This window comes from Rhincodon typus, chromosome 21, assembly GCF_021869965.1.
Source record: "Rhincodon typus isolate 14 chromosome 21, sRhiTyp1.1, whole genome shotgun sequence".
In the NCBI taxonomy this organism is placed as follows: domain Eukaryota; kingdom Metazoa; phylum Chordata; class Chondrichthyes; order Orectolobiformes; family Rhincodontidae; genus Rhincodon; species Rhincodon typus.
The window spans coordinates 10,578,487-10,591,788 of record NC_063352.1 but is presented as its reverse complement, the minus strand read 5'-3'; the positions used below and the strand labels follow the sequence as shown (position 1 = coordinate 10,591,788).

The 13,302-nt window shown below is 40.9% G+C and overlaps 1 long non-coding RNA gene across 1 annotated transcript; it reads right to left on the bottom strand.

Moving 5' to 3' along the window:
• Nucleotides 1-409: 409 nt before the first annotated feature.
• Nucleotides 410-12,335, bottom strand: LOC125485635. Its single transcript, XR_007264328.1, has 2 exons — nucleotides 12,209-12,335; nucleotides 410-771 (listed from the first exon to the last, which is right to left on the bottom strand). It is a non-coding gene; the product is annotated as an uncharacterized LOC125485635 (long non-coding RNA).
• Nucleotides 12,336-13,302: the final 967 nt, after the last annotated feature.

The window sequence follows — 13,302 nt, the reverse complement described above, 5'->3', positions numbered from 1 at the left end:
CTTTCAATTCAAGATTTATCAATTGCATTTAAATTGCACATAATGCTATTTGAACCCATGGCCTCACAGCATTAGGCTGAACCTCTAGATTATTAGTCCAGTGTCATCACCATTGTGCTTCATGCCATACCAGCCAATTGATCACAGACTGGACCTAGCAATTGGATTAGTGACTGGTCAATGTGTTTTGCAATACAGCAACAAACTACCAGATCTCAGCCAATATTCTCAGATCTGGCATTTGCAGCTACACATGTGGGCTTTTTCGTTCTGTTTCCTGGATTTCCTCCAAATATTGCCCTGTGTTTAAGGGGTCCTCTGTAACAGACAGCTTGAAGAAGTGTTGTTTGTTGTTGAAGTAGAGATATTAGGAAGAGATTTTTAAAACATGTCGAAATGATATGAAATAAACATTTTCCAAAGTTTTTATTACATCAGAATTAGCAACAATTGGATTATCCTATTCACATCGCATGTAGTTCATCTACGTCATCATTGTGGGGATCCATAAGACTACGACTGAATGCCCAACTGTAAGTAAAGGATTTTATAGATTGTTTCTTAGGTTAAGTAACATTGAATAAGCCAATCCATAATTAATGGATGTGAATAATTCCAGATACTCAGGCATTCTCTCCAAGGCACTGTCATCTATAGTGTGTGAATTTATGACTGGCAATCAAATCTTAGTATCCATTAACTTCTGAAACTTCCAGATTACAGGAAAATTGCTCGAACAGCAATATGGGAATTCATTGTTTCAGTCAGACCCTGTAAAGCAATAAGACAAGAAAAAAACTGATTTTCCAATTTCTGCAGAAAAATGATAAACCAAATAGTCACATTAAATATTGGGAACATTTTAGTTTGTACCATAGCAAATTACCCACAGAGTTCAAGAACAAATTACATTTTTCAACCAATAAGTAATCATCAATTAAAAGATCCCTTACATTTATTTTCCAGCATTTTAACAAGCCTATAAAAAGGACTTAAATGGAGGAATGTTAACTGCAGATGAGAGCTTTGCTTTGGCAACTTCTTTTCAAAGTTTTCACCCCCTCACTGTTTCATCGTCCCGTAGCCTTGTAACCATAGGCTTTCTCAGTCCAAAGAAGAAAGCTGCCAAACTGGGTCCTTGCAATGCTACTAGAGCTGGGGAGGAATTTAAGGGATGAAATAATCCCTTAAGTATCTCATTCCTGTGCGACACACTCCCCAGCCTTGATCACATGTCAAATTATATGCAGGAACTCTACAGACGTATGCATTTCCTCTCCTGACACTCAGTCAGAACTGAGCTTTGAAGTTCCAAATGTATGTGACATACAGCATTTTCTTATTAGAAAAGTTAATTTTTACACTTGCTCAATTTTCCTTTTTTTAATTTATTAAAGTAGGATTTGGGAACTCCACGCTCTTGTAAAATCTCACATTTGACCTATTTCCAAAGGATATGGATTAAACATTTAGTAAACAGCCTTTGAATTCTGATACTATCTCATTTCTTTAAAACTAGATTCAAACAAATAAATGTATGCTTGATTTTGGACCAATCTCACCATACTGGCTGGCTTGCTGTCAAATTGATTGTAAGTGAGTGTGGTGCCACTGTGTAGGCTGAAGAGTTAGAGGAGCAACAGGGCGTAGAACAACTTATATTACAGCAAAGAAAATGTATTTACTTAACAAACAGCAGGTTCTCCTTACATAGGCCGCTACAACAAACGACATTGGAACAAGCAATAGAGTAAAGTAAACAAGAGTCCGTTAAATAGCAACTCAAGACTGAAACCATAAGGAAGACTCCCTGTCAAGCAGGATTATGGAGCAAAATGTATACATGATGGAAATTGAGTGTAAATCATTCTCAGTCACTTATAGCAGATTGTGGTCCCCCACTTGATTGATGAGGCAATTTTTACTCTGGCCTATGTTGAGTTGTCACTATATGCTGCCAATAAATTATTATAATGTTCCAGCTTTGGTGAGGCTATATTCAATTTGAATAAAAGCTGACACTAGAGTCAACTTGAGAATGGGGAAAAGAAGTAGACTGTGGTGATAGCATGCTTTCCTCTGGACTGAAGACGAAACTGCAAAAACAAAAAAAAACAGAAATTGCAGGAAATGCTGCCAGACGTGCTGAGCTTTTCCAGCAATTTCTGTTTTTGTTTCTGATTTACAGCATCTGCAGTTCTTTCTGTTTTTATTTACAAAACTGCAAAACAATGTTCTGTTTCAGGATGATTCATTGTACAAGGAAGCATTGCATACCCATTGTTTTGTATCAATACATAAAGTATAATTGCACTGATTAAAATAAGTGATTCCAATTATAAATATTACTCTCTATGTTCGCGCTACATGGAGACGAAAGGTTGCTCTAATAGTTCTACTGAAGAATTGTAAGAATGTCACATTTGGTTCTGATTCTGTCTCAAGTTTCAGTAGTATCGGTCGCTCCTGTGAACAATCTGAGCATCTTACTCAGACGGGAGTTGACTGACACTGTCTTATTTAGCAGCATCACCCAGATTTGTAACAAGAGTTCATCATTTCTGATCTGACTTGGATAAGCTTGGATTGTTCTCTTTGGAGCAGAGAAGGTTGAAGGGGGACCTGATTGAGGTGTATAAGATCATGAAGGGCATGGACAGAGCAGCTAGGAAGCAGCTGTTCCTCTTAGCTGAAGGGTCAATAACAAAGGGAGAACGTTTTTAAGGTGAAAAGCAGGTGGATTAGAGGGGACTTGAAAAGATTTTTCGCCCAGAGCATGATGGGGATCTGGAATACACTACTTGGCAGGTAATTGAGGCAGGTAACCTCACAACCTGTCCATCTTCCCACTCACCTATCTGCTCCACCCTTCCCACTGACCAATCACAATAACCCCGTAGCTGCATCCAACTATCTTCATCTCATCTACCCTTCCCCCAGCCCCACCCTCCTCCCTCTATTTATGTCTGGTCTCCACCTACATCCCCCCTCCCCCTCCCCAGTCCTGACGAAGAGTTTAGGCCCGAAACGTTGACCTTCCCTGCTCCTCGGATGCAGCAGTGCATACTATCTACAAGATGCACTGCAGAAATTCACCAAAGATCCTCAGACAGCACCTTCCAAACCCACGTCTGGAAGGACAAGGGCATCAGATATATGGGAACACCACCACGTCCACGTTCCCCTCCCAGTCACTCACCATCCTGACTTGGAAATGTATCACTGTTCCTTCACTGTCGCTGGGTCAAAATCCTGGAATTCCCTCCCTAATAGCGTTGTGGGTCAACCCACAGCAGGAGGACTGCAGCGGTTCAAGAAGGCAGCTCACCACCACCTTCTCAAGGGCAACTAGGGATGGGCAAGAAATGCTGGCCAGCCAGCAACACCCACATCTCACAAATGAATATAAAAAAAAATGTTAATCAAATGTATTTGGAATTAGAAGCTAGTTTTGGTAGTCGTGAAAATGTAGTTATTGTACTCTTGGAACAACTCAGCTGATTTGCTAATATCCTTTAGACAGGAAAATCTGCTGTCTTTTTCTAGACTTGTCCACATGTGACTCCAGACCCACAGCAATGTGGTTAACTCTCAGATGGTCTAGCAAGCCACTATCATAGGAAGTTTTCCATCTTGTGAAACCGTGGTGTGTGCTGTGGTGGTCACTTATGTTAAGCATTGTGGAACGTGACTCAGAAGCCTCACCCTGGCCTGGCAGTCCCTGATTGCTCAATGTTCAGCACCATTCGCAACTTCTCAGATACTGAAGCAGTCCATGTTCAATGCAACAAGATCTGGACAATATCTAGGCTTGGGCTGACAAGTGGCAAGTAACATTCGCGCCACACAAATGTCAAGCAATGACCATCTCCAATAAGAGAGATTCTAATCATCGTCCCTTGACATTCAATGGCATTACCATCATTGGATTCCACACTGATCAACATCCTGGGAGTTACCATTGAGCAGAAACACAACTGGACTTACCACACAAATACAGTGACTACAGGAGCAGGACAGAGGCTAGGAATACTGTGGCAACATACTCACTTCCTGACTCTTAAGGTCTGTCACAGGCATGAGTTGGAAGTGTTATGGAATACTCCCCACTTGCCTGGGTGAGTGCAGTCCCAACAACACTCAAGAAATATGATACCATTTAGGACAAAGCAGCCCACCTGATTGGCAACACATCTACAAGAATCCACTCCCTCCACCACCGACAGTCAATAGCAGTAGTGTGTATCATCTACAAGACACAACACAGAAATTCACCAAAGATCCTTAGACAGTGCCTTCAACACCCATGATCTCTTCTATCTAGAAGGACAAGGGCAGCAGATATGTGGGAACAACATCACTTACAAATTAAAATAAAATGAAGAGCAATGGATGCAGGAAATCTGAAACAAAAACAGAAATCCTGGAGAAATTCAGCATGTCTGATAGCATCTGTGGGAAAAAAGCGGACTTAATGCTTTGGGTCCACTGACTCTTCATTAGAATTGATTCTGAACAAAGGTCACTGGACTTGAAACGTTGACTCACCACTGATGCTGCCAGACCTGCTGAGTCTCTCCAGCAATTTCTGTTTTGGTTTCAGATCTCCGGCATCCACTGTTCTTCACTTGCAAGTTCCCCTCCAAGTTCCTTGCCAGTGCAGTATCATCAGAGTGACTTGGAGCACATTTGTCCTGGACCTCAGGCAGGGAAGGCTGACCAGCCTTCCATCACTTCAGGTAGACAAGTATCAGGTAAGTAAGTAAGTCTACACCTTCTGTAGATGACCTGAATGCATAAGATAGCAGCAAAGAGAAGAAATTTCCAAAGGCTGTCGGTGGGTCAGAACACTACCTGATTGACTATCTCACAATGGAAAAGAATTGCAGAATACAGCAACCTGAATATAGGGACAAAAACCTGACATTTTCAGAAAGGTGAAATCGACTCACCTGATTAAATACATAATGAAATAAACTTAATGGGAATGAAATGAAGGCTCGAGTATCTAATGTTGGCCCATCATCATTGATCTTCACCATCTTGTTGTCATGGAGAGGTCACATCAAGCACCTTCGGTAGACAGCCAGGTTTCTCCAGCAGCTCTTACTGCCCATGGCGTTGGTGAAATGAATGTGGTTGATATATAGTTGTTCTTTGTTTATTTTGTTCGCATCCTCATGTAGCTGCTGGACTGAGAAGATCAAGTCAACTGTGGACCTTCCAGTTCTGAAACCAGACTGGCATTCAGGTCCAGTGCCTGCAATGAGGCTCTCCAGGCTGACGGGGCAATGATACGTTTCCCACGTGACGCTCAGCAGGGAGGTGTCTCCATTGATTTTGCAGGCACTGTGGACATCATTATTCTGGGTCAGGGTCACAATCTCGCAAAGCCAAAGAGGTTCGTGCAAATGCTGCAGGAGTGACAGATTCTCGTTTTTGATGAGTTTATGTGGGGCAGCACTAGGGCCTCAAACTTAGCTTATGGGTCAACAGCCTAACAGAGCCTCTCTACTGCGGGTTTGATATCCAGCTCTTCCAGCACAGGCAGGCCTCCTATGGTTTCTAAAGCAGAATTCATGAACTTTTTTCTCACTGTCACTTTGTTTCAAAGCTTGAAAATTCTCGTGACCCCGCAAGGATGGACAGCCTGTTAGAGTTGGGGAGTAGCTGGCTGTTAGAGTGGGGACAGAGCTGTTATGACTCACTGTGGCCATTGCTACAACCCTAAAATCTCAGCTCCTTCTTCAATGTGGAGTTCCAACTTCCCCTTTGGGAAGCCCCAGTCTAAGGCTTCCTGAACGGCAATGTTCTCCCTGGAATACAGCTCAAAGACGACAGATTTAGACATTATTAATAATGTCCACAACCCCCTGTGAGAATTGTTAAAAATGCATTTGGAGGTTCGGAGGATCCTGTTCTTTAAAGTTCAGGCTTGTTTTAAGCACAGTAGCAGCTACAAATCTACAGTTCCTCCAGCAAAGCTTCAACCAGGTAAATTATGAATTATAAGAATTTGAAATGTTGCTTTTATTTATAAATCAAAAGCATTGTATTTTGGCAAACAGCAGCAGGTCTTAAGATGCAACATGTTCTCACAATGGAAAGGAATTGCAGAATAGAGCAACCTGAATATAGGGACAAAACCCTGACATTTTCAGAAAGGCGAAATCAACTCACCTGATTAAATACATAATGAAATAAACTTAATAGGCATGAAATGGAGGCTCGAGTATGAAACATGGAGCTCGAATTTGCAAATGGATTTTGTGGCTGCACAGGGGTTTAATTCACAGTGATTTGCGGAAAATGGAAAACAGCTTCTTCCCCACTCCCCAACAACAACAAAAACAAGTTGCCTTTATTATTAAAAATGGAAACAGGGAAAAAAAATCTATAATTATTTGAGGGGAAGTCCACACTAGTGTGTGTACAGACCCATAGAATAGTTACACAGAATTGAAATGTTGTCAAAAATTCAATGATCCAAATCATTTGACAAACAAAGGCGAAATGGTCATTTGGTGCAAATGCAAAACTGAATCATTGAAGGAACCAGGTTTAAATCAATAACAAATCATATAGATCTCACGCTGTTTTTAAAAAAAAATTTCTTTTGCTGCTTCATTTTTTTGCGAGGGCAGTCCATTAAAATGGATCCCAGCGCTGAAAAAGGTGCAATTTGCAAGAGAGAGACTAGAAACTGAATATAGCATTCTGCATTGAGATTGTCAAAATGGAAACTTCACCTGACAGCCTCTTTGCCCTTGGCTGGTCCGGATTGTGGGCGGCTCAGTCTCTCTCTCTCTCCCTCCCTCTATGTGCCTCTGTAAATCATGAAGGAAGCGGATGAGCTCAGAGGGGCGGGCGGTGCTTGTAAGAGCCGATCAGCTTCTCACTGCCAGTGTGTGAAAGTGACAGGGGAGCTGGGGGGAGAGAGCGAGAGGCAAGCGGAGCGGACTCCAGCAGCTAGGGCCAAGACACGGACTGCCACTGAATAGCAATAATATGCAGAGAGAGCCTGGAGTTTTCTACAGAGAAAGCTGCAAGAACCGGGGAACGTTTCACTCTGGAGCTGCAATGTGAAAAGATGGTGAGCAGTCGAGTGAATGTTGCAATCGTTGCGTTTCCTTTTGATACACAAACGCCTGCTCTTATTTTTTTTGTTCTGTGCTTCTTACTGAGCCTCCTGTACATTGAGCCACAGTGTTTAGGGGCGCTGCGGATACTCTTGTAGCAATGCAGGAGCAAAGTGGTGGATGGCGAAGGTGGAAAAACAAAGCAATGCTGCGTTTCAACCGTAACATTGTTAAACTGCCGAGAGCCTGCACCTTTGGGTGCTAGTCAGAGCCGGTACTTTCTCTGGGGGGAAACCAAGCATGTGTCATGGGGAATTAACAAGCTGCTTTCCAGATGTACGTGGTTTGTGATACATTTTGACCGTGATCGCTGCCAAAAATTGAATTTTTGTTACTTCCCTGGATTGCTGTGGTTTATATATTTACATATGCACTGGATTTTTTGATAACATATCTATAGAAGATGTAAAATAGTACGGAGTAATTTTGTATGTATATGTTATATACATTCAGTGTAATGTATATATAAAACACTATAATCTGTGTAAATATAAAAATGTATATAAAATAATATTTTTTTAAAAAATTCATTTGAACCTTGTGGTTGGGTGAACTGCCGTTTTACTGTGTTTTGGTGAACAACACTGCTAATAAACCATCAATGTGTTACTGGTCATTACTGAGCCGTTTTAACACGTGGATGTATGGTTAGGTGGGTGAATATTAGAGAGTACGGTATCAGGATAGGTCAGGGTGATACTAACTAACCTATTGCTGACTTTGGAATGTTCAACCGTGGAAAAACCTGTTTGTGGTTGGGCGGTGGGTCATTCTTGATTGAAGAGTATAAAGACCCTTCATAATTCTCTGATTTGTCCCCAAGGCATTTCCCCTCTCTCCCCAGTATTTTTTTGTCTCTCTCTGGATGACCAGTTCTGTCCTGAGAAAGTATTGACAAAGATTTCACGTGAAAATGGAAGCTAATTCTATTCAAATGTTACAACTGAAGTTGGAATTTTGACTGGTATATTATTGTTTCTGTTTAGTTTTGAGTGTGTGTGTTGTGTTGCTGTTTGTCAGAGCAAGTAATTTTTAAAAAATGTATCTACCACCAGCTGAAATAATCCGTAATGGAGAAATAGTCACAATTTTACTGAATGGCAAAGCAATCCCGATGGACTGAATGGCCTACTGCTCCTATGTTCATAAATGTCGTCGAGGATCTTCAGGATTGCTGCATGGCACTTAATACAACCTGGGTGCACCATCAAGCAAACTCTTGGCTTCTAAATCGCAAGCAAACACATTAAAAATTGCATCAAAACAAAAAATGTTGGAGAAACTCAGCTGGTCTGGCAGAATCTGTGGGGAGAGAAACAGAGTAAACGTTTCGGGCCCAGGTTAGCTTCTTCATACATTTTGCGTCACCTGACCTGAAACATTAACTCTTTTTTTTCCATCGATAGTGCCAGAACTGTTGACTTTGTCCAGCAATTTCTGTTTTTGTTTCAGATTTCCAGAATCTGCAGTTCACTCTGCTGTTTGCTCCCTACTCTTTTGAGTGCTCATTCTTAATGTCTCCATCACCTCAAAACATCATTAAAGGTGTGATTAAATTTCCAGTCATCCTTCCTGATTAGTTGCTCTGGGTCTTGATACCCGTTCTACTGGCAGTTTCTGTGTTTTGTTTTCACGTTGCCATTGATTAAACATCTTGAGGTTTCCTTTCTAAAATGAACTGTGTATATAGGGCAGATGTTGCTGTTGTCTGTATCAGAATTCATTTCAATGGGACTTGTTAGGTTATACAGCCACACGGCACACTAATGACTAGTGATCGCTGAAGGACTTCAATGGTAGAAATTGGATAATATGAGAATTGTTGTAGCTTTTTTATTGTTTGATGAATGAGAAGTTTATACCCTGCAATTGGAAAGAGGAGGTTACTTTTATGAATGTTACACAATGCAATTTCACACTAAACAACAAGGTGGTTTTAAAAATCCTAGTTTGGATATTATGAATCATCTTGTTGAGATGTACTATTGCATACATCCGGAGCATGAGGCACTCGAACCCAGGCCTCTTAGCTCAGAGGTACAGAAATTAACTGTGCCACAAAAACCCTAGTTCACAGTTTAATGTACTGGAATGACAGGAATATTGACTGAAACTAGATTAACTGGTTACCAACCTGTGTAGGAATTGTGCTAACGGCTTGGGAATTACCACATTGACTTTTGTTTTAATTCATCTTATCCAACTGTGTCTAGGAAAATGGCTCTGAAAGGGTTTTGCCCTGCTAGCCTGACTGTAAGACATAGGAACAGAAGTCTATTCAGCCCATCAAGTCTGCTGTGCCATTCTATACTTTCCACTTTCTGGCATTTTTCCTATAACCCTTGATTCTCTTACCAATTAAAAATCCGTCTATCTCAGTCTTCGATATACTTAAGTAGAACCCTTAGGAAGCCCTAAAGGAGGGCCGAAGGGCCTGTTCCTGGCAGAACCCTTAGGAACGTTAACATATAGATGGATCTGGGCGTGCAAGTCCAGTTTCCTAAAAATGGCAACACAGGTGGCCAAGGTGATTAAGAAGGCATATGGCATGCTTGCCTTCCTTCGCAGGGGCATCGAATACAACAGTCGGTAAACCATGTTGCAGTTTTATAAAACCCTTGTTAGGCCGCATTTGGAGTATTGTGTGCAGTTTTAGTCACCACACTACCAGAAGGATGTGGAAGCTTTGGAGAGAGCACAGAGAAAGCTCACTAGGATGATGCCCAGTCTCAAGGGCATTGGCTATGAAGAAAGGTTAAAAAGACTAGGATTGTTTTTACTGGAAAGACGGCAGCTGAGAAGAGACCTGATAGACGTATATAAAATTGAGAGGCATTGATAGGGTGGATAGTCGGAGCCTTTTTCCCAGGGTTGAAGTTTCAGTTACAAGGAGGCACAGGTTCAAGGTGAGAGGGGGAAGGTTTAAGGGAGATGTGCGAGGGATGTTTTTCACGCAGAGAGTGGTAGGAGCCTGGAATGCACTGCCAGAGGAGGTAGTGGAAGCAGGCACATTGGCGACATTTAAGAGGCATCTGGATGGTTACACGTATGGGGAGGGAATAGAGGGATACAGACCAAATAAGGGCAGAAGGTTTGGTTTTTCAGTTTAGTTAGTGCATGACAATCGGCACAGGGTTGGAGGGCCGAAGGGCCTGTTCCTGTGCTGTACTTGTCTTTTGTTCTCTTCTTCTTAATGACCCTCCTTGACGGCCTCCATGATAAAAAATTTCACTGATTCAGAACCCTCAGAGAAGAAATTCCTCCTCATCTGTTTTAAATGAGCAACCACTTTGAGATTATGCTGTCTGATCCTAGACTCTCCCACAAGGGGAAACAATCTCTCCACATCTATCCTGTCAAGTCCCTTAAGAATCTTGTGTTTCAATAAGGTTGTCTTTCATTCTGCTAAAGTTCCAACAAGTACAGACTCGAGCTACTCAAACGCTTTTCCTAAGGCAGTATTTCCATGCCTGGTATCAACCGAGTGAACATTCTGTGGACTACCTTCAATGCCAGTATATCTTTCCTTAGATAAAGGACCCCAAGCTGTTCAGTGTTTCAGCTGTGGTCTGTAACTGTGAGTTGTACAAGGACCTCCTTGCTTTTGTACTCCATTTCCCTTTGAAATAAAGCCAATGTTCTATTTGCCTTCCCTATTACCCACTGAACTTGGATACTAGTCTTTTGTGATTCATGAGCACTCCCAAACTCCTCTGTTCTGTAGTTTTCTCCTTTTTAAATAATATTCAGCTCCACTATTGCTCCTGCCAAAGTGCATAACCTCACATTTTCCCACATTATATTCCCTCTGCCAAGTTTAGATAGGAAACAGACTGGAATCCTTGCAGCTGCTGTGTTATGCTTAGGTCATATATATTGAAATACAAACTGTGCAATATCCTTTTAGAAAAAAATAAATGCTAAGCACTATAAACTCAAACAGGCCTTACGTCAGCACATCCACTTCAATTCCAGCCTGCTGATTTTTGTAGAGCTCCAGGACAGTAGTGCTGTTGCTCCATCTTCAAGGTGGAGTAAGGTTCTCCAGAGCAATTCATTTGATTATTATTTGACCAAATACATCACTACACAGGTGTGATGATAGTGGGAAGTTTGTGCCATTCTGCTAAAGAACAGACTCCAAATTCCAGTGTAGCATCACTTAATCTGACCTGGGCAGAGCAATTTTGCAGGAGGAGGGCTGGGGAAACAGACAGACCTTGAAATATTAAGACCTCTGTGTAGTTGCAGAAATTGGTCACATTTGAATGCAGCACACACCATGTGCAAACTAAAGGTTTTAAAAAGTTTTAAGATTTTAGTTGCAGATATTTGCTATTTTCAAATTCCTACTGGCAGCACTAATGTTTACTAACAAAAAAAAAAAGTATTTGCAGCATGGAGACAGCCTTATGATACTAGAATGTTGCTTCTTTAAGGCACTGTATTTCCTAGTGAAGATTTCAGAAACTTTGTAGTTACAGATGCCTTCTGTTTTGGCAAAATATTTTTTCCAGTTTGCCTTTTGGCTCAGGTACGGGGTGTTGCTAATAAGGTAAAAAGCCAAGACTGAACATTTCCTCTGCATTTGGCTTACTGGTTTGAAGTTTTATGTTTGTTTAGGTAAAGCTTGACCTTTTTTAAAAAGAGAAATGTGTAGGTTGTTCAAGAAATAATATCCATTTGTAGTGACATTTCATATCTGCAGGAAGCCTGTCAACGGTGTTAACCCAGTAGTCAATGTATTTTGGTAATGTTGTTTGCAGCCTAGACCAGACCAGAGGGAGAACAGCAGTTGACTGTTTTACACACACTTTAGCAGGAGGAGTTGATTTACAACAATTGCTTCAACATAACACTAGACTACTGGATATTTCCTGGCTGTGAACAGATATGTAAGCATGGAACCAAATAACAGCAATCCCACTTAGCTCAAAATGGAAGACAAACACTGTTATGACACATGGTTAGAAACAGAGAGGAACATGGTAGAATAATCTGTTAGTTCAAAGCAAGCCTTCTCATTTCCTTGGTTAGAGCCATTTTGCTACAGTGGGATGGGTACAAACCTGTTTGGAGAAATTCAAGTAGGGCATTGTGGACCCACAGAGCTCCTGGATCTCCTGGGCAAGATCATGTTCAAGAATTTTAAGGGAGGGGGGGGTTGGAGAGCTGGGAGGCCAGTTTGCTAGGACTGCATCATTTATGAACAGATGTGTGATCACGATGGTTTTTGAAGGGTGGGGAAGGTACACCAGAATCCAAAGATAAGGAACCATTTACAATATTAATAACATCGAGGCAAGAAATGGGTGTTGGGTGCTCAAAAGTTAACACATCATGGAGTGCACCTTGAATAAAAATCTGTGGAATACATTAGAATTGACTCACATAGGAATAAAAATGTTGACCAGTCACCATGAGTTTTGATTGTATAAACTTAGAAAATTGGAACAAGAACAGGTCATTTGGCTTGTCAAATCTGCCATGCCATTAAGTACTGTCGTAGAGTATCAGTCAATCTCACTACCATACTCTCTCTCTCTCTCTCTCTCCCTCGAGATATACATATATCTGTACACCCCTTAATGCCTTAAGTGTCTAAAATTCAAATCTGTCTTGAATCTTTTTAAAAACTGAGAAACTTGATAACTAAGGGAGATGCGCTCATTCTGGAAAAATCTTTGATAAACAATTACAAAAAAAGGCTTCAGTGATGCACTGTATTAATTTATGATTTGCTTCTCATAACTGGACACTGCAAATGTTGACCTACTGTGTTTGAGTTTCAAAGTCAGTCTTCAAACCTAATTGCAGCAATTGAATTAAAATGCAGAAACTCATTCTAATGTTTTAATCTATTCAATGAAACATGTTCTCAAAGTAATACTGGATTGCCCATCTTTTAAAATCTGATTAAAACATTGATAGACTTTTTCTTTGCAGATCCATAAATTGTCCAGTAGTGTGGAAACATGTTGCTTGAGAGCTACAAAAATTAATCATGATAGAAAACACAAAATAATCATCTCTTTAAAATCACTGATAAAAGGAATGTCAGATTTATTTTCCATGCTTTGTTTTAGGTTTTTACTCTTTTGTGGGAGGCAAACTACTGCAATACATTTGAACTGCCATTTAGCCATTTGTATCTATGATAAAT